The sequence below is a fragment of the Panthera leo genome, chromosome A1 (assembly GCF_018350215.1).
Source record: "Panthera leo isolate Ple1 chromosome A1, P.leo_Ple1_pat1.1, whole genome shotgun sequence".
In the NCBI taxonomy this organism is placed as follows: Eukaryota; Metazoa; Chordata; class Mammalia; order Carnivora; family Felidae; genus Panthera; species Panthera leo.
The window spans coordinates 109,071,225-109,094,732 of record NC_056679.1 but is presented as its reverse complement, the minus strand read 5'-3'; the positions used below and the strand labels follow the sequence as shown (position 1 = coordinate 109,094,732).

The following is a 23,508-nucleotide window of genomic DNA, read 5'->3' as shown; positions in this document are numbered from 1 at the left end:
GACCTGTCTTCTAATTCATTTATCTCTTCGGCTAACCTCATCTATTTAGTTAATTTTAGTTCTTAACATTTTTTTGTTCTAGAATATGTATCCATTCAATTACTTTTAATAGATTCTAATTCTCTGGGGAATTTGTCTTTTGTTTTACTCATTTTTTTTGGACTAATGAATCACTTACTTAAAAGTTCTTCTCTGTTAATTCCATGATATAAATTTTCTGTGGATCCTTTTCCCCCTCTGTTGGTATGACTGATAATTTTGACTGGATGCTAGACAAATTATAGAGGCTCTGGATGGTGACAACCTGCTACATAATGGATTCATTGTTTTCCTTTTTCTAGGCAGAGTGGGGATTGATCATCTTAATCTAATCAGAGTCTGAGCCAACTTGATTAAGGCTAATTTGCATTTTTGTTTACTCTACCTCTGATTTACCTTCATTTCCCCCTCTTATATATTAGTCTTCCAGGGGTTTTCCAATTGAGAGCCCAGAGTGTTCACTGGATCTGTCCCTCTGGCAGTTTTGAAGCTCAATCCTTGTATCTTTAGTATCTAGATATTGCTGCAAAATTTTTTCTTTTTAGAGGCTTTTTTGCTTCTTAACTTTCCATTCTGCACACCTTCAGAATTCAGAAAATGTCTTACTGAGTTAACAGGCTGAGTGGTTGACTAAACTCTTCATCTCTCCCTTCCATTCAACATCCCAACAAATTACAGTCTAGGTTTTGCCTTTCAATACCCCTTAACACTGACAAGACCTCTGATGGTTTCTCTGCCTGTTAGCACCTGCCCATTACTTGTGTCGTTTATCTGTGTTCTCAGTCTTTGCCCCATGCCTACAATCAGAACATGATCTAAGGATAAAAGAGGCTATGGACTTTTGGCTCACTGACTTGAGATTCATTCTTCCCTGGGATCTTCATGCTCAAGTCTTTTTTGTTTCAGCAGTCCTTTGATGCCTTAAAACAGATTTTTAGGAGATTTTATCCAGTTTTCATTGTTACATTTGACCTGAAAGTTGATCTACCAGATGCTACTCCATCTTAACTGGGAGTGGAAGTCTCTTGTTCTCTTGAGTTTTTAAAATTTGTTTCATGTGAAATAAAACACAGATACAGAAAAACTTGTCTTTGGTATCTTCCTTTGTTATATAGCATAACAAGATGTTCCACATTGCTTTTGAGCATTTCCTGCAGTAAGCATGAAATCAACCGTTAAGGAATCTGTTATGTGTTGGTGCCTACTTATCAATCCCACTGTGGTCTTAGAAACAAATAAAGGATAACATTAGAGACAGGGAACTGTTTTCAGTAATTTTATTAACCTACTTAGTTTAGCATTAACATGTTCACTATGGCACCAAAGAGTTGGGCGTTTTAGTATGCCCAACTGTTGGGATGTTACAGTCTGGTATTTCAAACTCACAACTTTAGAAAAATTTTTTTTGTTTCAGTGGTTTTTTTTTTTTGTTTTTTGTTTTTTAGGCGGGGGAGGGGCAGAGAGGAAGAGGGAGACACAGAATCCAAAGCAGGCTCCAGGCTCTGAACTGTCAGCACAGAGCCCAATGCGGGGCTCAGACTCAGGAATCATGAGATCATGACCTAGGTGAAGTTGGATGCTTAATCAACTGAGCCACCCAGGTGCCACTAAACTCACAACTTTTAACTAACAAGCTGGAGGTCATAAAGGTTAGGTAAGACACCTGAGGTCCCATGAGATTTCACTGACGCTAAGTGAAAAGCCTGGGAATCAAATCCTGATCTGGTAGCTTCCCAAAGCTTTTACTCAAAGTAATTCATATTTTTCATCGATTCAACAGTTATTAAAGATCTGATATGGAAATAAAGATAAATACTGCTTTTAACTTTAAATAATTTGGAGTAATGGAAGGCATTCTTAAATAGATGTGTGAAATAGGAGAGGCATGATAACAGAACCAAGTGCTTGCATAACAGAAGAGTGACTAATTTAACCAGGAAGCTGCCACTACAGTAGGCAACGTTAGATCTGGATCTTGAAGCACACGTAAAGATTTGCTTTCTCTGCCATCCCAGTTAAAAATACATGCATATGGCTTTAAAATTAAAGAACATGAGCTTACCATGAATAATTCTTCCCCACCCTACTGCTTTCTTCTTGTATCCTTCCTAGAGGAACCTCTATCCATAGTCTCTTTTTAATTTTTCTGACTGTAAACCATATACTTACAAAGTACATGTCTCTTGATTTTAACACTTTGGAAATTTGAAAGATGATTATGTAGCTATATTCACTATCCTTCATTACATCTCACACTCCCTTTGCTACTTTTTGATAGTTCTATTATTTATAGCCCTCTCATTGCCTAGTAACATAAACCTCTTTTTTGTTGCGTAAGCCTAAGGCTGTATGTCTGACAGTCTAATATGTGAGATAAAGATCTAGACTAGTGTTTGACCAAACAGCTGGTCACAATAACATGTCCTTTTACTTCCAGACTTCTGTCAGTTATACTTTAGACATTGTTTTAGTTTCCAGGTTAAACAGATACTAAATGTTGAAAAACCAATTACTATGTTTCTTAATTTAACTGAACTTATTATATGTGATGTAGCTATCCTAAAAGGGAATCTGTGCCTTATTTGTCTAATAAAATTCAGTATAAATTTATAACTTGTATGTTTCCTAGGGCTGTCATAATAAAACATCACAGATTAAGTGGCTTAAACAGTAGACATTTTCTCACATTTCTGGAAGCTAAAAGTCCAAGATCAAGGCGTGGGAAAGTTCGTTTACTTCTGAAGTTTCGCTATTTTGCTTGCAAGTGGACACTTGCTTACTATGTCCTTATTCTGGACATCCCTTGGTCTGTGTGTTGTCTATGGCCTAAACTCTTAAAAGGACACTAGTCATGTTTAGGGCCCACTGATAATGATCTCATATTACCTTTATTACCTCTTTAAGGCCCTAAGTCCAAATACAGTTGCACTGCATTCCAGAGTACTGGAGATTAGGACTTCAACATAGGAATTTTAGGGGAACATATAGTGTTACTAGGAAATCATGTTAGATTTGAAACACTATTGGGAATAAAGTGAGTGAAATACTTTAAATTACTCTTTGTATGCCAGATGTAGCCATCATGAACAAGTGTGCCAGATTTTTTTTTTTAAGCTTATTTATTTATTTTAGGAGAGTGAGACAGAGTGTGTGTGTGCACGGGAGGGGGAGAGAGAGAGAGAGAGAGACAGAGAGAGAGACAGAGAGAGAGACAGAACATCCCAAGAAGGCCCCACACTGTCAGTGCAAAGTCCAATGAGGGGCTCGATCTCAGCAACTGTGAGATCATGACCTGAGCCGAAATCAAGAGTCGGTAAGTGTCCGACTCCACTCAGGTCATGATCTCATGGTTCATGGGTTTGAACCCCAGGTCAGGGTCTGCCCAGGGTTAGCTAGGAGCCTGGAGCCTGCTTCAGATTCTGTGTCTCCCCCACTCTCTCTGCCTCTCCCCCTGCTTGTGCTCTCTGTCTCTCTCTCTCAAAAATATATAAACATTAAAAAAAAAAAGTTGGATGCTTAACCTACTGAGCCTCCCAGGCACCCCAAGTATGTTATGTTATTAAATACGTTTGCATTAAGAATGTCTTAACAATAGACGAAAGTTTTATTTTATTTTATTGAAGAGATAAAAGGATATAGGCTAGCTAATAAAATTCTTAAACTGGAAAAAGTATTGACAAAAAAACCTTGGAAGCCAGGATCATGATAGTGGAACAAATATAGCGGGTGTCTATACAAGAGTATACAAGCCACTATTTGCCCAAATAATTATGCCAAATTTGTTCCTTGTTCACCTCATGAAATAATTTAATGTGAAAAAATGCTGTTTTCAAGGAATTCCAATATAACCAGTTTTAGTATTGGACAAAGGATATACATGTATTTTGTGACTTCGATGAGCAGGTAGAATATTATGCCTGTTCTAAAAACTACATTAAAACACTCACATGAATCCTAAGGGGCATCAAGGTCAAATGCAATCAAAGTATTTCACACAAATAACAGATATCTGTTAAAAGAACATTAAATGACAAAATATGCTGAAATAGAAAGCACATTGATGTAAGAGATTACAAATTTTTATGCATTTTTTAATGTTTATATTTGAGAGAGACAAAGTGCAAGCGAGGGAGGGGCACAGAGAGAGGGGGGACACAGAATCCGAAGCGGACTCCAGGCTCCGAGCTGTCAGCACAGAGCCCGACACCGGGCTAGAACTCAGGAACCGTGAGATCCTGACCTGAGCTGAAGTCAGACGCTTAACGGACTGAGCCACCCAGGCACCCCTATGCATTTTGTCTGTATGTGATGATATTTAGAAAAAGTTAAAGGTTTACAATAAAAAAACCCATGACGATATACAACGCTGCACTGCTAGCTTAAGAGAAGGTCTATCCTTTTGTTTGTAACAAATAAGAGTAAGTAACTCTGAAAGTATGTTTGATTAATGTAAAATATTAGCAAGAGATAAGAATATATGTCCTGAACTTGAAAATGAAGAGACTGGAAATGTACAAACCACCTGATGAGTGTATCAACTACTATAGGAAATGTGTTTATCAAATAGAAATTAAAGAGATCATGGATGTTCTAAAAATGGAGACGTCTTCAAATATTTCAAATTGGGGAACTGTTATTTTCTATGGAGAACAGTTATTTTCTATGAATACATCTGATTTACAAAACACAACCTCTTAAATAGTAGTCCGATTATTTAAATCCTGTGGAAATTTCCATCTGATGTAGTTTTAGGCAGCAATTTTGTAATAAAAAATCAGGAGTGTATTTGGATCCTGTAAAACAGATTCACAAATCATTCTTGGTGGAATCCTATCCAAATATAGATGTGGTCTAGGGAAATTTTTTTAAAACACTACCAGTCACAGTGGTGGCATCCTACAAAATAAGTCTCAATGAACTAATGTTAATTAAAAATTATTTAGATTTGGACTTGGTCAAGAAAAGTAAATGTTAAAAATTTTATTTATGAACTTCCATATATATATTTTTAAATGTTTATTTATTTTTGAGACAGAGAGAGACAGAGCATGAACGAGGGAGGGTCAGAGAGAGAGGGAGACACAGAATCTGAAGCAAGCTCCAGGCTCTGAGCTGTCAGCACAGAGCCCGACGCGGGGCTCGAACTCACTCACGGACTGTGAGATCATGACCTGGGTGAAGTCAGACGCTCAACCGACTGAGCCACCCAGGCGCCCCAAGCTTCCATATATTTTTAAACTTTGGGTATAAATAAAAATATTTAAAATATTTGGGTATAAATAAAAATATTTAAAATAACGTGAATTTTAATATACCAACTTTACAGTTCTTCAGTATTTAAAACTAATCTTTAAGAACAATAAACATTAACACACACCTATGTAAGAGGCAGATGTTTCTTTTGCCTCAGGCTCCAATGATTGGCGCGGTACTGTTCCTAAGTTTCCAAAGCTCGCGTGTGAATTGTAGCGTTTCTGCTGCCAGCCTTAGCAAATAAAAATACAGGGCACCCAGTTAAACTTTAATTTCAGATAAACAACGAGTAATTTTGCATGAGCTATACGCCACAAAATTATTCGTTGCCTGTGAGAACTTCAAATTTAGCTGGGCATCCCATATATGATCTGGCACCCCTAAACATAATTACGTTATGTGGTTGAGAGAGCTGCCTGTTTCTTGGTCCAATGTTACTGTTCCTCCAACGCCCGACTTGTCACTCCGGCCGCTGGTTTTGCAGTGGTGACTCGGGATCACACACCGGCAGTCCCGTGTCACGATGAGCGCCGGTGGACACCTCCGATCCTTATCAGGTCCGGGAGACCCTGCGTTGGCATCTATCACCCTTCCTGATGCCTCTGCCCCTGCCACACTACCTTCTTCAGCGCTATTTTGTTTGCTAGTCCCTCCTCCTGGGATGTTCTCCTAGGTTGTTACTGCCCTCATTCCCTTCAGGCCGATCAAATACCACTTTATAGGAAAGGCCTTATTCAGGGGACTAATGACTACTAGGAAGGAATTTTTCACTCATTTCCCTTCTCTTTTCCCTGCTTTGTTTTTCTTTACAGCAGTTACCGGCGCCCGTTAAATAATACATTTACCTGCTTATAAGCTTAAGGTCAGCAACCCCCACCTGGAACAGAAGCTCCTGGAGGGCGCTTCCAGGAGCTCAGTACCCGGAAGGAGAGTTGTGGGAGGTGCCAGGAGGGGGCGGGGCTTGTGGCAGCTTCCGGAAGGGGCAGTGCCAGAGGATTCTGGAAAGGCTCTGGTGTTCCCAGAGGTGAGGCAGAGAGATGTTGTGGGGGAGTGGGCCGTGGATGAGACTGTTGTTGTAGCTGCTGTGGCTTAGGGCATGTGTCCGCCCCTCCCTTCAGGCCTGTCCAGTCGGAGCAGCCGCTCAGGACCCGCAAGGCACGGCCGGGTGGGCCCCGTGGGGCTTTCTCATTGACAGGTGGAATAGAGGGTGCACCCTGAGGAGGGGTGTGGGGGTCCCCAGTGATGTCTTAGCCAGCATTTGCAAGGCTGAGGATGCTTTGTGGAGTTTTACTTAAATTTTGTACAGATTCTTTATGCTTTTGAAACCGGGAAAATAATTTTGTTGGAAAGCATTTGAGGGTTCAGAGAAGTGGTAGGAAAAGACCACGGGTATTGAGCAAAGCCAAAATTTTGTGTTTTGAGGGAACTTTTCAGTACCTTTCTGAAAATGCTTTTGTAATGTGGAAGATCCGCAAACCCCCAGGAGGTCTACCTTCTCTGATAGTCCTCTCTGAAAAGTCCTTCTTTCCTTACCTCATGAATTTAATGCCATCAAAACTTAACTAAAGTAATAACCAAACCCTCCCTTGTACGTTATGGGCTCAGAGCTGTCAATTTCTTTATCTTCTTGGTTTCACTGGCAAGCACTTCCCTTCATTTTTTGACACAGTGAGTCTACGCCGCCTAACTCCCTGAAATTGTGTGGTCAAGTGGTCGGGGGCCTCCTAGTGGCCAAATTTAGGTACTTTTACCTTTTTTTTTTTTTTTTTTTTTGCGCCTGTTAATAGAAGCACAGTTAATGATTCTTGGTTCTTCCTTTTTTCCCAGCTTCGCTTTCTGGTTCTTCATCATTGGCCTACCTTTCTCCTGTATGTGTTTCCTGATGTAATTCCATTTTCCTTTTTAGAATACTATCCTGTAGGAGGATGCATCCTATCCGCTCCTGATACTTTAACAACTGTTTATAGGCTTATGGTTTGTTAAACTATTTTGTTTGTTTTCAAATCTTTCTCTTAAGTTTATTCCTATAGCCTTATATCCATGTTCCTAGTGGATATATCTACCTGAACTTCCCACATGAATGTAAAGGATAGATGGGAATTATTAAATGAATGATTGGGGTGCCTGGGTGGCTCAGTTGGTTAAGCGACCGACTCTTGATTTCTGCTCAAGTCATGATCTCATGGTTTGTGGGGTCGAGCCCCTCTTTGGGCTCTGTGCTGACGGTGTGGAGCCAGCTTGGGAGTCAGTCTCTCTCTCTCTCTCTCTGCCCCTCCCTCACTCTCTCCAAATAAATTAACATAAAAAAATAAACGAATGATCATAAATAGGACTCTAGGGAGGAAAAAATGCACTTAAAATGACTGTTAACCCTTGGGTGACAGACCTTGAGAATGTTATGAAAATCAAGGACTTTCTCCCTAAAAAGCTGCACACTAATTTTTACCTATAGTTTCAGAACTTCCCAGACTTGGTGTAGTTCACGAACTCAGACCTGGATGAGGGCTTTCTGAAATAATGACAAAATGCAAAAGTGTGTTTTCACAGATAAACATTAGATTTAGAAGCTTACAATAAAAATACATTGTAGTCTGAGCTTTATGGACCATTAACCTAATTTAGTACTTCAGACTCACTTATGGAAACTTAATCTTTGGAAGCAGCATCAAGAATGAAGAGTCTGGAGCCGAAGCACGAGAGTTTCTGATTAACTGTGGTTTGTGTGTTTCGTAGTCCAAAAGGGATCTACCTTATTTTGGTCAGAGGCCAGAGTGCTACAGACCTTTCAGAAAATGTTTGCTAGGGAGACTGTTGTCTGCTCCTCTCCTGAGGACCAAAGGACAGCTGAGGTTCTGAGGCCTGCTGCTGTCTGAGTAGGCAAGAATGACAGAGGTACAAGAGACTTCTGCGGTTTTATTCTAGCACAACCTTCCTCTGATGACTGGTAGGACTAGTGATTTCTCAGTTCACAGTTATTCCTTTAATGGTGAGTGCTGCTTTGAGATTGACCTCACTCTTTCCTGAATTAAATCTCTTTCATCTCTTCTTGTGCCAATAGGCTACTTAATATTTCTTTATTGTATTTTGTAAAGATGAGATCTAAGGAGACTTTAGCCACTCTTTTTTTAAAGCCTTCTCTTGGCTTTCATGATCCCACTGTCTTCTGTTTTGTTTTGTTTTGTTTTGTTTTGTTTTCTGTCTCTCTGGGTACAACTTCTCCGCTCTCCTGTGGTCCTCTTTCTCACTTCTCAGTTAGGGTCAGAGTTTCTTTGTAGCCATTTTGCTTTCCCCGAAGGCTCATCATTGCAAATACTACCTATGTATTGAGAACTCTTTAATTTTTAATTCTAATTTTTACCGTTTTCTGGCTAGAAGCTGCAGCTCTACTTAAATGGCCCACAAGTTCTTCCATCTTACTGTATCCCAAACCAGGCTCATTTTATGTCCCTTAAATGGTTCTTGCTTCTGTTTTACCTATTTTTGTAAATGGCAAAAATAACTGTTTCTCCTAGTTATAGATTTTTGTTCTAGATTCCATCTTATCCCTCCACTGCTCTTAGTAACTATTCATGTGAAATAACTTTCATTCTTTAACTTTAGCAAGAAATTGATTTGTTTCTATTTCGTTTTTAATATTCACAGTTTAAGAGTTTAGATATATACTTCCCATTTTATCCATGAGGAAGTAGGCTTCCTTTTTAAATTATTAATTACATAAAGAACATCTATGTACTTGATCCTTTTAAACAATTTAGACAAAACAGAAACAGAGAAAGATGTTACAATGCCCTCTTCCTTCATTTTCTTCCTATCTCTAGAGCAAGTGGTTTTCAATTGGGAATGATTTGCCCTCCAGGGAATATGTAGCAAGGTCTAAAGATAATTTTGACTGAAGATAATTTGGTCATGACTGAGAGGGTATTATTAGCATCTGGAGGGTGGAGGGTAGGGGTGCTGCTAAATGTCTACAGTGTACAGAACAGCCCTGTGACAAAGTACCATTGGTCCCAAATGTGACTAGGGCCAAGGTTGGGAAACCCTGTTCTAGAGGAAATCACTGTATATCCATAATGTACTGTCTAATACTGTAAACGCTAGCCACATGAGGCTGTTTAAATTGAAATTAATTCAAATTAAATAAAATATGCAATTCCTCAGTTAGATTAACTATGTTTTAAGTGTCCAGCAGCCATATGTGGCTACTGAATTGAATAGATTATAGAACCTTTCCATTATTAACAGTAGGTTTTATTAAATATTTTAGGCATATATTATACAAAGTATATTTTACATAAATAGAATCACATCATACATGTTATTCTACAGTTTACTTTTGTTAATAATATGTCTTGAAAATTTTTCTATTTTCTGTTTTTAGTACATATAATTAAATTTAGTGGTCTTTTACCTCTCTGACCTCAGCCGCAGCAATATCTTACTTGACACATCCCCAAAGGCAAGGGAATTAAAAACAAAAATGAACTATTGGGACCTCATGAAGGTAAAAAGCTTCTGCACAGCAAAGGAAACAATCAACAAAACTAAAAGGCAACCAACAGAATGGGAAAAGATATTTGCAAATGACATATCAGACAAAGGGCTAGTATCTAAAATCTATAAAGAGCTCACCAAACTCCACACCCGAAAAACAAATAACCCAGTGAGGAAATGGGCAGAAAACATGAATAGACACTTCTCTAAAGAAGACATCCGGATGGCCAACAGGCACGTGAAAAGATGCTCAACATCGCTCCTCATCAGGGAAATACAAATCAAAACCACACTGAGATACCATGTTCATGCCAGTCAGAGTGGCCAAAATGAAGAAATCAGGAGACTATAGATGCTGGTGAGGATGTGGAGAAACGGGAACCCTCTTGTACTGTTGGTGGGAATGCAAACTGGTGCAGCCGCTCTGGGAAACAGTGTGGAGGTTCCTCAAAAAATTAAAAATAGACCTACCCTATGACCCAGCAGTAGCACTGCTAGGAATTTATCCAAGGGATACAGGAGTACTGATGCCTAGGGGCACTTGTACCCCAATGTTTATAGCAGCACTCTCAACAATAGCCAAATTATGGAAAGAGCCTAAATGTCCATCAACTGATGAATGGATAAAGAAATTGTGGTTTATGGCACAAAAACAGACACATAGACCAATGGAATAGAATAGAAACCCCAGAAATAGACCCACAAACGTATGGCCAACTCATCTTTGACAAAGCAGGAAAGAACATCCAATGGAAAAAAGACAGTCTCTTTAACAAATGGTGCTGGGAGAACTGGACAGCAACATGCAGAAGGTTGAAACTAGACCACTTTCTCACACCATTCACAAAAATAAACTCAACATGGATAAAGGACCTGAATGTGAGACAGGAAACCATCAAAACCTTAGAGGAGAAAGCAGGAAAAGACCTCTCTGGCCTTAGCCGTAGCAATCTCTTACTCGGCACATCCCCAAAGGCAAGGGAATTAAAAGCAAAAGTGAATTACTGGGACCTTATGAAGATAAAAAGCTTCTGCACAGCAAAGGAAACAACCAACAAAACTAAAAGGCAACCAACGGAATGGGAAAAGATATTTGCAAATGACATATCGGACAAAGGGCTAGTATCCAAAATCTATAAAGAGCTCACTAAACTCCACACCCGAAAAACAAATAACCCAGTGAAGAAATGGGCAGAAAACATGAATAGACACTTCTCTAAAGAAGACATCCGGATGGCCAACAGGCACATGAAAAGATGTTCAACGTTGCTCCTTATCAGGGAAATACAAATCAAAACCACACTCAGATATCATCTCACGCCAGTCAGAGTGGCCAAAATGAAGAAATCAGGAGACTATAGATGCTGGAGAGGATGTGGAGAAACGGGAACCCTCTTGCACTGTTGGTGGGAATGCAAATTGGTGCAGCCGCTCTGGAAAGCAGTGTGGAGGTTCCTCAGAAAATTAAAAATAGACCTACCCTATGACCCAGCAATAGCACTGCTAGGAATTTATCCAAGGGATACAGGAGTACTGATGCATAGGGGCACTTGTACCCCAATGTTTATAGCAGCACTCTCAACAATAGCCAAATTATGGAAAGAGCCTAAATGTCCATCAACTGATGACTGGATAAAGAAATTGTGGTTTATATACACAATGGAATACTACGTGGCAATGAGAAAAAATGAAATATGGCCTTTTGTAGCAACGTGGATGGAACTGGAGAGTGTGATGCTAAGTGAAATAAGCCATACAGAGAAAGACAGATACCATATGGTTTCACTCTTATGTGGATCCTGAGAAACGTAACAGAAACCCATGGGGGAGGGGAAGGAAAAAAAAGAAAAAAAAAGATGTTAGAGTGGGAGAGAGAGCCAAAGCATAAGAGACTGTTAAAAACTGAGAACAAACTGAGGGTTGATGGGGGGTGGGAGGGAGGGGAGGGTGGGTGATGGGTATTGAGGAGGGCACCTTTTGGGATGAGCACTGGGTGTTGTATGGAAACCAATTTGACAATAAATCTCATGGAAAAAATAAAATAAAATAAAAATTGGGGGTTTTATTTAAAAAAAAAAAGAAATTGTGGTTTATATACACAATGGAGTACTACGTGGCAATGAGAAAGAATGAAATATGGCCTTTTGTAGCAACATGGATGGAACTGGAGAGTGTGATGCTAAGTGAAATAAGTCATAAAGAGAAGGCCAGATACCATATGTTTTCACTCTTACGTGGATCCTGAGAAACTTAACAGAAACCCATAGGGGAGGGGAAGGAAAAAAAAAGAAAAAAAAAGATGTTAGAGTGGGAGAGAGAGCCAAAGCATAAGAGACTTTTAAAAACTGAGAACAAACTGAGGGTTGAGGGGGGGTGGGAGGGAGGGGAGGGTAGGTGATGGGCATTGAAGAGGGCATCTTTTGGGATGAGCACTGGGTGTTGTATGGAAACTAATTTGACAATAAATTTCATATATAAAAAAACCAAAAAAATAATAAATTTAGTGGTCTTTTGAGATAATTCAATTTTATAATTTAGCAGTATGTAATTTTACTTTTTAAAAAGTTTTTGTGCTTGAATATGATATGCATTCTTTTTTGTCTATTTTACTCAGTGTTATGTTTTTAAGATATACCCATGTTGTTTTTGTGTATCTGTAGTTCATTCCTTTTAAGTACTTTATAGTATTCCATTGGATGACTGTATCATAGTTTATTTATCCATTCTCTTGATGGACATGAGAATTTCTTCCACTTTGGGGATATAATGTACTCTGGTCTGAATATTCTTGTACTTGTTAACTGTACACACATCTCTATTCATTTCATGCATAGGAATGGAGTGATAGTGTCATTGGAATTTACTAATTATAACACTTTCTCAAAACAGTTGTATCTTCCCTCTGACCAACTATGTGTGAGAGTTCCCATTGCACTGTCACCTTACCAGTATTTTGTGTTTGTCAAACTCTTATGTTTCAGACTTTCTGTTGGCATGTGATTGTATCCTGTAGTTTTGTTTTACATTTCTCTGATTATGAATGATATTGAACATATTTCATATATGTATTGGCCACCTGGATATTCTTTTATGAGTTATTTTTGAGTCTCTGATGCATTTTTCTATTGATTTATTTTTCTTACTAATTTGTAGGGATATTTGACATATTCTGGATACAAACTTTATACTGTTTATATATGCTGCAAAGATTTTCTCTTGTTTTAATGGCTTGCCTTTTCTTTCTTAGTGGCAATTTTTTTTTTGAAGAGAAAAAAAGAAAAGCTTTCTTCCTAAGATCATTCCCCAATAGCAAAATAACACTACAAAAATGCTCTGTTTAAGTGGGCTTGGTTCTTCATTTCCAACATTTACAATCACTTCAATATAATCTGAAAAGAAAAAAAAATTGTGTAAATCATTGTGTAAAATTAATTTTCTCTTTTTTTTCAATATATGAAATTTGTTGTCAAATTGGTTTCCATACAACACCCAGTGCTCATCCCAAAAGGTGCCCTCCTCAATACCCATCACCCACCCTCCCCTCCCTCCCACCCCCCATCAACCCTCAGTTTGTTCTCAGTTTTTAACAGTCTCTTATGCTTTGGCTGTCTCCCACTCTAACCTCTTTTTAAATTTTCTCTTTTTTCACATTGTATTCCAGTTTTGTTTTTTGTGTTTTTTTTAAAAAATTTTTTTTTACATTTATTTATTTTTGAGAAACAGAGTGAGACAAAGCATGAACGGGGGAGGGGCAGAGAGAGAAGGAGACACAGAATCCGAAGCAGTCCAGGCTATCAGCACAGAGCCTGACGCGGGGCACGAACCCACAGACTGTGAGATCATGACCTGAGCTGAAGTTGGACGCTCAACCGACTGAGCCACCCAGGATGTAGCCACCAGTAAATCATCATCAAATGACTATACTTGCATATATCCCTTAAAATTTTAGAGCATTGATTTCTTCCCAACGGTAGGGAAATACTTGTTTTATCCTCTATAGTGTTTAATTTAATGCTGTATCAGAACTAGTTGATACTTACTTAGAACTTGATTATTCACTTTTTAAGCTCTTCTTATCCTTAGTACACAATAAGTTACTGTTTACTGGGTGATGTAGGGCAAGTTAACTTAATGACACTGTGGACTAATTTCCATAGCTATAGAAATTGGACACTATGTCAATTCCATAATTTTGTTATTATAACAAATAGCCTATTGCTTAGATAGAACAGTTGAAAGAATTTGTAAACAAAAGGACTAAGCAGATGATTGAGTTTTTGCTAATTGGTCAGGTCAAGGGAGAGAATTATAACGACTATAGATTTCTGGTTGATTTATAGCATCACCTCAGAGAGATGGCACCTTACTCCTTGGTCACATGTTATTACTGAAGTATTTCTTGGTGCTGGGGGAGTAAGGATGGTGTCATGAGCCTGACTTCAAGTTACTAATAGGGAAATGAGTGTCCTGCCCATTTCTTTCAGTGGACTAAGCATAGATATCCTTTAGGGAAGACTTTCCTGGTATTTCACATAATATAAGTCCTTCATCTTTGTTCTTTTTAAAGCTTGTTTGGCTATTCTGGGTCCTTGCATTTCCATATGAGTTTTAGAATCAGCTTGTCACTTTCTGCAAAAATGCCATCTGAGATTTTGGTAGAGATTGTATTGAATTTCTAAATCAATTTGCCAACTTAATATTAAGTCTTCTAGCCCACAAATACAAAATGTTTTCTTTTCATTTAGAGTTTTAAAAATTTCTGTCAGCATTATTTTGTAGTTTTCAATGTAGAAGTCTTATGCTTTTGTTAAATGTTTCTATGTATTGTATTCTTTTAAATGTGTATATATTTATTCAAATTTCCAGTGGAATTAACAGGCAGCCTTATATTAGTTTCAGGTGTACAATATAGTGATTCAGCAGTTCTATAAAATATTCTGTGCTTAACATGATAAGTGTATTCTTCATCCTATTCAGCCTGTTTCACCCATTCCCCCCATCCACTTGCCCTCTAGTAATCACCAGTTTATTCTCTATAGTTAAGAGTCTGTTTTTTGGTTTGTTTCTTTTTTTCTTTGATCATTTGTTTCTTAAATTGCACATCTGAGTTAGATGATTTGTGTTCCTCTGACTTATTTCACTTAGCATTATACCCTCTAGATCCATCTATGTTGTTGCACATAGCATAATATTCATCGCGCGTGTGTGTGTGCGCGCATACACTGCATTTTCTTTATCCTTTCATCCATGAATGGACACTTGGGTTGCCTCCATATTTTGGCTATGGTAAATAATGCTTCAGTAAACATAGGGGTGCATATATCTTTTCAAATTAGTGTTTTTGTATTCTTTGCAAGTACCCAGTATATTTTTTTAACCTCTTTTAAAATTTTTTGAGGAGCTTCCATACTAGTTTTTACAGTGGCTGCACAAGTTTGCATTTCCACCAAGTGGCAAGAAGGTTTCTTTTCCTCTTCATTGTTACCAACACTTGTTGTTTCTTGTGTTTTTGAGTTTAGCCATTCTGACAGGTGTGAGGTGATACCTCATTGTGGTTTTGATTCACCTTTCTTTGATGTTGAGTGATGGTGAGCATCTGTTCATACGTCTGTATGTCTCCTTTGGATAAATTGTTCATGTCTCCTGCCCACTTTTTAATTGGATTATTTGTTTTTTTGTGTGTTGAGTTGTGTAAGTTCTTTATGGATTTTGGATACTAAACATTTATCAGGTATGTCATTTGTAAATACTTTCTGTCACTGAGTAGCTTATCTTTTTGTTTTGTTGATTGTTTCCTTCACTGTGCAAAAGCCTTTTATTTGATGTAGTCCCAATAGTTTATTTTTCTGTTGTTTCTCTTGACACAGAAGACATAGCTAGAAAAATGTTGCTATATTCTTCTTGATGCTGTTGTTAATTGAGTTGTTTTCTTGGTTTCATTTTTGAAATGTTTGTTGTTAGTTTATATAAATACAGTTGATTTTTGTGTATTGATCTCCTCTCCTGTGAATTTGCTAAACTTTTTGACCAGTTCTAATAGTTTTCTTGTGAATTCCTTGGATTTCCTATTTGTAGTCTGTAAATCACAGTTTTATGTTTTCCTTTATAAGTTTTAAAAATTATCTTACTGTTTTGGCTAGAATTTCCAGTATAGTGTTAAACAGAAGTGGTAAGAGTAGACATCCTTCTACTGTTCCTGGTCTTAGCAGGGAAGCATTCTGTCCTTCATCATTAAATATGATGCTAAGTTGTGAGATATTCATACATATTGTTAAAGAGAAAATCATAGGCCCATGATGGAGTTACTTAGGCTAAGGCCCCATGTCAACAAAACAAGACTTAATATCTAACTGACCTAGTTGTAGGCTTTTGAGAATTTAACCTTGAATCACTCAATGGAATATCCTGGGCAGTATTAGGAAATGTACTGAAAACCCCATTCCATTCCCCTTAGAAAGGTGACCTTGCTTAAACAGTGCATTCCTGGCTAATAAATTCCTTTTTATATGCCTGGTCTTTGCTTTTAGAAACCTTCCTTTTATTTAACTTGGGTGGAATTCCCCTCTGCTTGCTAGATGGAATGCAGCCTGATTCATGAATCATTTAAAAAAAGCCAATTAGATCTTCAAATTTCTTGATAAAATTTTGTTTCTTAACAGATTTGGTGACAACATCAGGATACCAAGTGAACTTCTGACGGCATTTGGGGACAAGGAGAAACACAGGCATGGCACTCCGAGAACTCTTTTTAGTTCGTAGTCTATCTCGTCATTTCTGAGGGCTGTTGGTAAGTCCCTCTTGGTTTTAGCTGCATTCTGTTTTGTGTTTGAGTTACTGTTCTAATTGGTTTTCCAGTCCAGGGTTAATGAGTCATTGTAGCCTGACAGAGGAGGCTCTGATGGAGCACTAGTCTGTAGCCCTTGGTTTAGTCTGCAGTTCCACATTAGAATCCTTTCCCATTTCCAATTTGCAGTCCTCATTTATTGGGGTTTGCTAGCTTAGTCCATGCATGGAATTGCTTGTGGTGCACATGGGGACTTCTTTTGGCCAGTCCACAGTGACATATTTTGGTTAGTCCTGATGTGCTCAAGTGCATGTTTATTTGTCTTGTTTTTTGTAAATAAAGACTATTGCTAGCCGGGATCTTGGAGGCCAAAAAGCTGTAAAAGTTGCTAGGCAAGGGTCAAGCATTTAAGAGCTGTTGGGAAGCAAGGAAGCAAGCATTCCTAACAAAAGACTACCATGTTAGGATAAGCCTGGCTACAGAACTGGTTAGGTTGCTGGTAAGTCACTTGCTTCAAGAAAATGTCTGTGCAGTGAGGCACACTGTAAAACATGCACAATCCCGAACTCAGCACCATATCCCTTTTAGGTATTAGTTCAGCTCCCAGAGACCTAAAGGCTTAGCTAATGGGATCCTTAAATTCTAGAGTCAGGTGCATCACCTTCCAGCACACATGATTATTTTATGTCTAAAATCTGTGGTACCAGGAGCTGTGAATATTTACAAGAATGGCAACATTTTACCAAAAACAGCCTAGAATTACAGTGGCCATTATGGGGAACATTCCAGTTGTGATGAGATGGTTCACTTCAGAAGTGCACTTGAAAGTAAGGATTCCTGAATTAAATGAATGGAATGGAATACGTCTTTTAATTAGAATGCAGAAACTTCCAAAAGGCTCTAAGGTTCTAAAATAGCTTCATGCAGAGATTCATTACAGAAGGCTAATGAAAAATTAAAAACACAAGAGGAACCTAAAATAAAGTATGATATGATTGATGTGACTACCGCTGCTCTTCTCTGTTTTTCTTTACCCGAGTACTCACATTTTACTAATTTTCTCTCTGAACTGAATTTCTACCCTTGAGAAACTGTTAAACAGTTACCTTTTATTTATTTTTATATTTTTATTTAAAAAAATTTTTTAATGTTTATTTATTTTTGAGAGAGGGAGCATGAGGAGGGGAGGGCAGGCTCTCTGCTGCCAGCACAGAGCCCATTGCAGGGCTCAAGCCCACAAACCATGAGATGGCCTGAGCCGAAACCAAGAATCAGATGCTTAATGGATTGAGCCACCCAGGTGCCCCTGAACAGTTGCCTTTTAAAATTAAGTTACCTCTGGGGCACCTGGGTGGCTCAGTCGGTTAAGTGTCCAATTCTTGGTTTCAGCTCAGGTCATGATCTTGCAGTTTCCCTAGTTTGAGGCTTACTTCGGGTTCTGTGCTGGCAGCTCGGACCCTCCTTGGGATTCTCTCTCTCCCTTTCTCTCTCTGCCCCTCCCCCATTCATACTGTATCTGTCTCTCAAAACAAATAAATAAACTTAATAAAAAAATACAATTAAATTAAATTATCTCAAGGTACATATCAACCCCCTCATTTACCTTTCATCTCTTGGTGAAAGACAGAACTAAGAGCCATAGTTAAAGAATTTTTAAACTTATAGAGGAAGCACAAAAATTTTTTGAAGAATTTATAGTTTTCATTGAGGCTTCTAGAAGTGCTGACAATACTGACTCATTTTTTGGCCCTCCATTTTGTTTGGGCTCTTAGGGCTATGGGCTCTGGGCCCCTTGGAAGTTAACATACATATCTTAGAAATGCCCACCAAGGCTAGGATATGGGGAGGCTTGTTTTGGCCTCCCATGAATCTGTTAGAGATAATACAGTCTTTCCCCTTCTTGATGAAGAGGTGGTGCCATAAGATGTAATTAAGGGTTAATCTGAGGTGCCTGGGTGGCTCAGTTGGTTGAGCATCCGACTTTGGCTCAGGTCATGTTCTCACTGTTAGTGAGTTCAAGCCCCACATCAGGCTCACTGCTGCCAGTGCAGAGGCAGCTTTGGATGCTCTGTGCCCTTTTCTCTGCCCCTCCCCTGCTTGCGTTCTCTCACTCTGTCTCTCTCTCGAAAATAAACATTTATTTAAAAAAGGTTAGCTGTCAGGTGCGTGCAAACTCTCTGAGGTGTTTTGATCTCACTACATTGTCATTCTGTGCATCCTCTTCCTCTATAAAATCTGTGGACTAAGGTTAAGACCCTGCAGAGAATAACTGCACAGCTGGATTGTCATCTGCTCAATTCCCCCTGTCAGTAAGTTACCTTGATAAGGAAAAATTATGTTATAAGATGGCTGACAGGACTGATAGGGGAATTCCAATTGCCACCCCAAGACTCTACTTCTGGGTTCTTCTCCCTATGCCACTTGCCACGTGCACCAAATTACTTCTGATGTGGAAGTAACAGACTATAAATTGTCCCCCATGCTTGTACTCGGGGTTCAGACCTCTAGAGAGCAATCTCCTCTGAGCCCGCCAGTGTGAAATAAACCTCCTGCCTTCCAAGATCTCCAAGTGCCACTTGGTTCTTCTGCCAGATGATCCAGACCAGGTTCCATAACAACCCCGAATAAAACTGTGTAAACTATATGGAGTGGCTTGCTTTGTTTTCCAGTCTCAAAGTGCCTTCCCACTTTGGGGGATGCTTTACTGTCCTTCTCTCACCTTCTAACAAGGCCTGTGATCCCGAGCTGCCAGATCTTTATCAGCTTGTGCACATGTTGGTCCAACCTGGGGAAGCCCAAAAATGGATGCAGGAAGCAAGATGGCAAACCCTCAAAGATGATATTCAGGATCCTCAACCAAAAAGGGTTCACAAAATAGCAACTGAACTTTTACAAGCCATTCCCAGAGTTTTCCCTGCTTGCACTGATTGGTCTATTATTCAAGAATGCAAATAAAAGAAAGATCTGTTGCAGACTTCAAGGTCCATTTGAAAGCATTCTTCCAATGGCATTCTATTCAATACAATTAATAAGTCTACCCAATCTCTCTAGCTGCCTTATTTGTAAATGGATTATCCCCTGACATTTGTGGATTAATAAAAAGACAAAATAGGATAGGAGGCCTATTTTGAACTCATGACTATACTGAACACTTTGAAAGTCTTTGGACCAAGGTCATAAACTAATGGCCTTACAACTACAACTGCTCCTAGGCCAGAGACCTCAGTTAACACTGTTAACTGTTGCACCCATGTTGCATCTCCCTGGGAGTCCATTATCAATAAGCTACCCCAGGAGCTGATGTCTCACTTGTAATTAATTAGGGCACTGGCGGGACGCCTGGGTGGCTCAGTAGGTTGAACATCCAACTTCAGCTCAGGTCATGATCTCACAGCTCGTGAGTTCGAGCCCCGCATCGGGCTCTGTGCTGACAGCTCAGAGCCTGGAGACTGCTTCAGATTCTGTGTCTCCCTCTCTCTCTCTGCTCCACCCACTCGCATTCTGTCTCCATCTCTCTGAAAAGTAAATAAACAATAATTAAAAAAAAAATTAGGGCACTGGCGAAAAAATTGTCCTATAAGGTCCTATACAAGTTTATTAATAATCAGATACCTATATGGGCTCCTCCCAAAATTGACACGGACCTTCCAGTAAACTACTACCAGTAATATCCTTAAATAGCCAAGGAGAATGGTGAATATGAGAGCTGTGTTTTCTACTTTAAACCCCATTCTCCTAGGACAACAATTCCCTTGGAGTGAAAGAGAAGTTTCCATACTGGGGGGTATCTAATAAAGTTCAGAGAGAATTTATATCTCAACAAGTACAAATGACTCTGGGCCCTTTCATTGAAAAACATTCCTTTCTCCCCTGTGATACAGGATAGCTTTGGTCAGTCTATTAGCTAGAGATCTCCTTTCTAAATTCAAATGTGAATACAGTTTGCCTCCAATGGTGACTTCACCTTAGAGTTCTCTTTCTGATTTTTTATGTTCTTCTTTTTTTTAATATTTACTTTTTGCATGGGAAGGAGGGGCAGAGAGAGAGGGAGACAGAGAATCCCAAGCAGGCTCTGCACTGTCAGTACAGAGCCCAGCATGGGGCTTGAACCCATGAACCATGAGATCATGACCTGAGCCAAAATCAAGAGCCTAATGCCCCCAGGTGCCCCAGATCTTTAATGTTCTTTACAATATGTCCTTGATACAGAAGATGGATTCCAGCAGAAGTTTCCTAATTTAATTGAGGTGCCTGGCGTTCATTGGGCTACTTTGATTACTGACAATGGGAGAATAAAAAGTGTAGAGCATATAAACATTCAAATAGACAAAACCTAACCTCTTCCTAAATTGCCCCAATATGTGTTAAAGATTGAGGCCATACAAGGTATCACACCACTAATAGAAGACCTAATTATCCAGGGGTTAATCATTCCCTGTACTAGCTCCTATAATACTCTTTTATTTATTTATTTTTTTGGTCTTCCACAAACATAGTAGGAGGGAATGGCAATTTGTCCAGGACTTAAGAGCTATAAACAAGGTAGTTATTTCCTGTTTCCTGGTTGTTCCAAACCTGAATATTCTTTTGTCACAAATTCCACCAGAGTCAAAATTGTTTATTCTTGGAGACCATTTTAAGCATTCCTGTAGATTCCAATAGTCAGTATCTATTTGGTTTTACTTGGAAAAGTCAACAGTATACTTGGACAGTGATGCCTTGAGGGTTCATGGAGGCCCTTTCTTATTTCTCCTAAGTGCTCCACCAAAATTTAAGTACCCTACAATTCACTGGGAATTGACCCTTTTACAATATGTGGATGACTTCTTGTGGTCAGTTACGAAAAGGGCTTCCATAAAAGATTCCATTTAATTGCTGTAACAGCTAAAAAACAGTTACCTAGGTCATAATCTAAGTGCTAAAGGATTCTAGCTATCTTCAAAAAGAATTAAGCCAAGCTAGGAGTTTCCTGGATCCCAAACTTTGTGGATTTTTAGGTCTACCTGGTTATTACAGACAATGGGTTTCTAACTTTTCCTTATTTGTTTCCTACTTTGTGAGCTTACTAAAATTTCAGTCTTCACATCCTTTCCTGGGACGATAAATATGAATAGGCCTTTATAAAATTAAAACAAGCCCCACAAGAGCCACCTGCACTAGGGCTATCTATTCAAAACCTTTTACCTTATTTGTACAAGAGAGATAACCAAGACCCCTGGCTCACACAAAAACATGGCAGTAAACATAGAGCTACTGCCTATTGTAGCCTTCAACTTGATTGAGTTGCTTGAGCCTGTCCATACTGCCTTAAGGCTATACCTGCAGCTGCAAAATTGGTAGAAGCCTCCACAGATCTAACCTTAGGAAATGACATTTGTTTTCAAACTCTACCAGCTGTCAGAAGCCTTTTAACTCTGAATTAACTCAATATTTCTATGCACTGCCCACTAATCTTTTATGAGATCTTTTTGTTTTCACCACCTAGTCTACATGTAAAATGTTGTAACATTCTCAATCCTGCTACATTACCACCCCTGCATAATGAAGCTGAGCCCCATGACTGTGAGGTAATTAACATACCATTTCTTAACACCTCATCCTTATTTATAAGACACACCTTTAATCGTGATCTAATTTTGTGTGTTAATGGATCATGTCATAAAAATGAGAAAGGGAATTTCAGGCTACTGTGCTGTTACCATCCAATATGAACAACTGGAAAAGAGAAATCTCCCACAAGCTAACCCATCCCAAAAAACAGAACTCCATACCCTTACCAGAATATTCTAGATATCAAAATGCCAAATTGTTTATATTGATAGCCAGTGTGCCTTTGGGGTCGTTCATGATTTTGGAATGTTATGGAAACAAAAAGGTTTTCTCACATTCACTGGGACTCCAGTAAAAAATATTCAAGTAAAACAGTTTTCTAACTGCTATTCTTCTACCTTCTGAAATTACTATCATCAAAATTGAGGCTCACACCAAAAGGACTGAAGCAGAATATCAGGTAATGTTCTAGGTGAGTTTCATGCAAAGCAGAAGCAACAGAATCTGTAAACGTTCATCTGTAGATAAGTTCATTCTGCTCCTGCAAAAAATGACCTCTTTTGCCTCATGTTCTTATGACACGGCAGTTGTGTGTTCCTGAATTAGAAAGATTAAATGGGCTGTAAATTCAATGAACAGTGAAGGCTATGAGAAACCCAAGTTGGTTCTTCTAGTTACTGAGCAAATCCCATTGTTTGGTTGTTGCATTTCTTTTCCCCCCATGGTGGGAAACCATGATGACTCAAATTACAAACATTGGTGAGGAGACTTCCATAAAATTTCAAAAACAGTCTATCAGCAATGTCTGACCTATCAGGTCTGTAATCTTAGAAAAACTATTTATGTTCCCAGAGCCCTCAAACTTTCTCCCTCTGGACCTTTGGAACACATGAGCCTGGACTTCATTCATTTCCCCCAGGTATGGGTTATCAGTATGCTCTTGTTACTGTATATATGTCTCCTGTGATGAGGCTTTTTGGGGGTGACAGTGGGGTTCATGGGGTCTGGAGCTGATGACCAAGAAAGAATTCTTGAAGACATCTTTGGTGTAAAAAGGTGATTTTATTAAAGTATGGGGACAGGACCCGTGGGCAGAAAAACTGCTCCTGGACCATGAGGAGAGACTGGTTACATACTATGGGGTTGGGGCAGGTAAATTCCAGGGGAAGTTTCCAGTGAGATTTTCATAGGCTAAAGAAGACTTACAGGATAGTGGAGACCTAGCTATTGTCAAGCCTGGTTGTTTTCCCTCTAGCAAAGCATTAGCATTAAGACAGTAAGGAGTTCCTGGAGAGGCTTTTTACTCTGCCTGCCTCATGTATTTGTCAATGGGTTGCAGGTTATAAGGAAACTTAGTTCTATCTGCCATTTCCTTCTGCCTTTGTTTTCCA

At 39.0% G+C, this 23,508-nt stretch overlaps 1 long non-coding RNA gene across 1 annotated transcript in view; it reads left to right on the top strand.

Annotated features, from left to right (window-relative positions):
* Positions 1-6,261: 6,261 nt before the first annotated feature.
* Positions 6,262-23,508, top strand: part of LOC122200300 — a 44,939-nt gene continuing 27,692 nt past the window's right edge. Inside the window, exons 1-3 of the long non-coding RNA XR_006193784.1 lie at positions 6,262-6,316; positions 16,443-16,570; positions 22,970-23,036. This is a non-coding gene — a long non-coding RNA (uncharacterized LOC122200300). The remainder of the gene's footprint in view (positions 6,317-16,442; positions 16,571-22,969; positions 23,037-23,508) is intronic.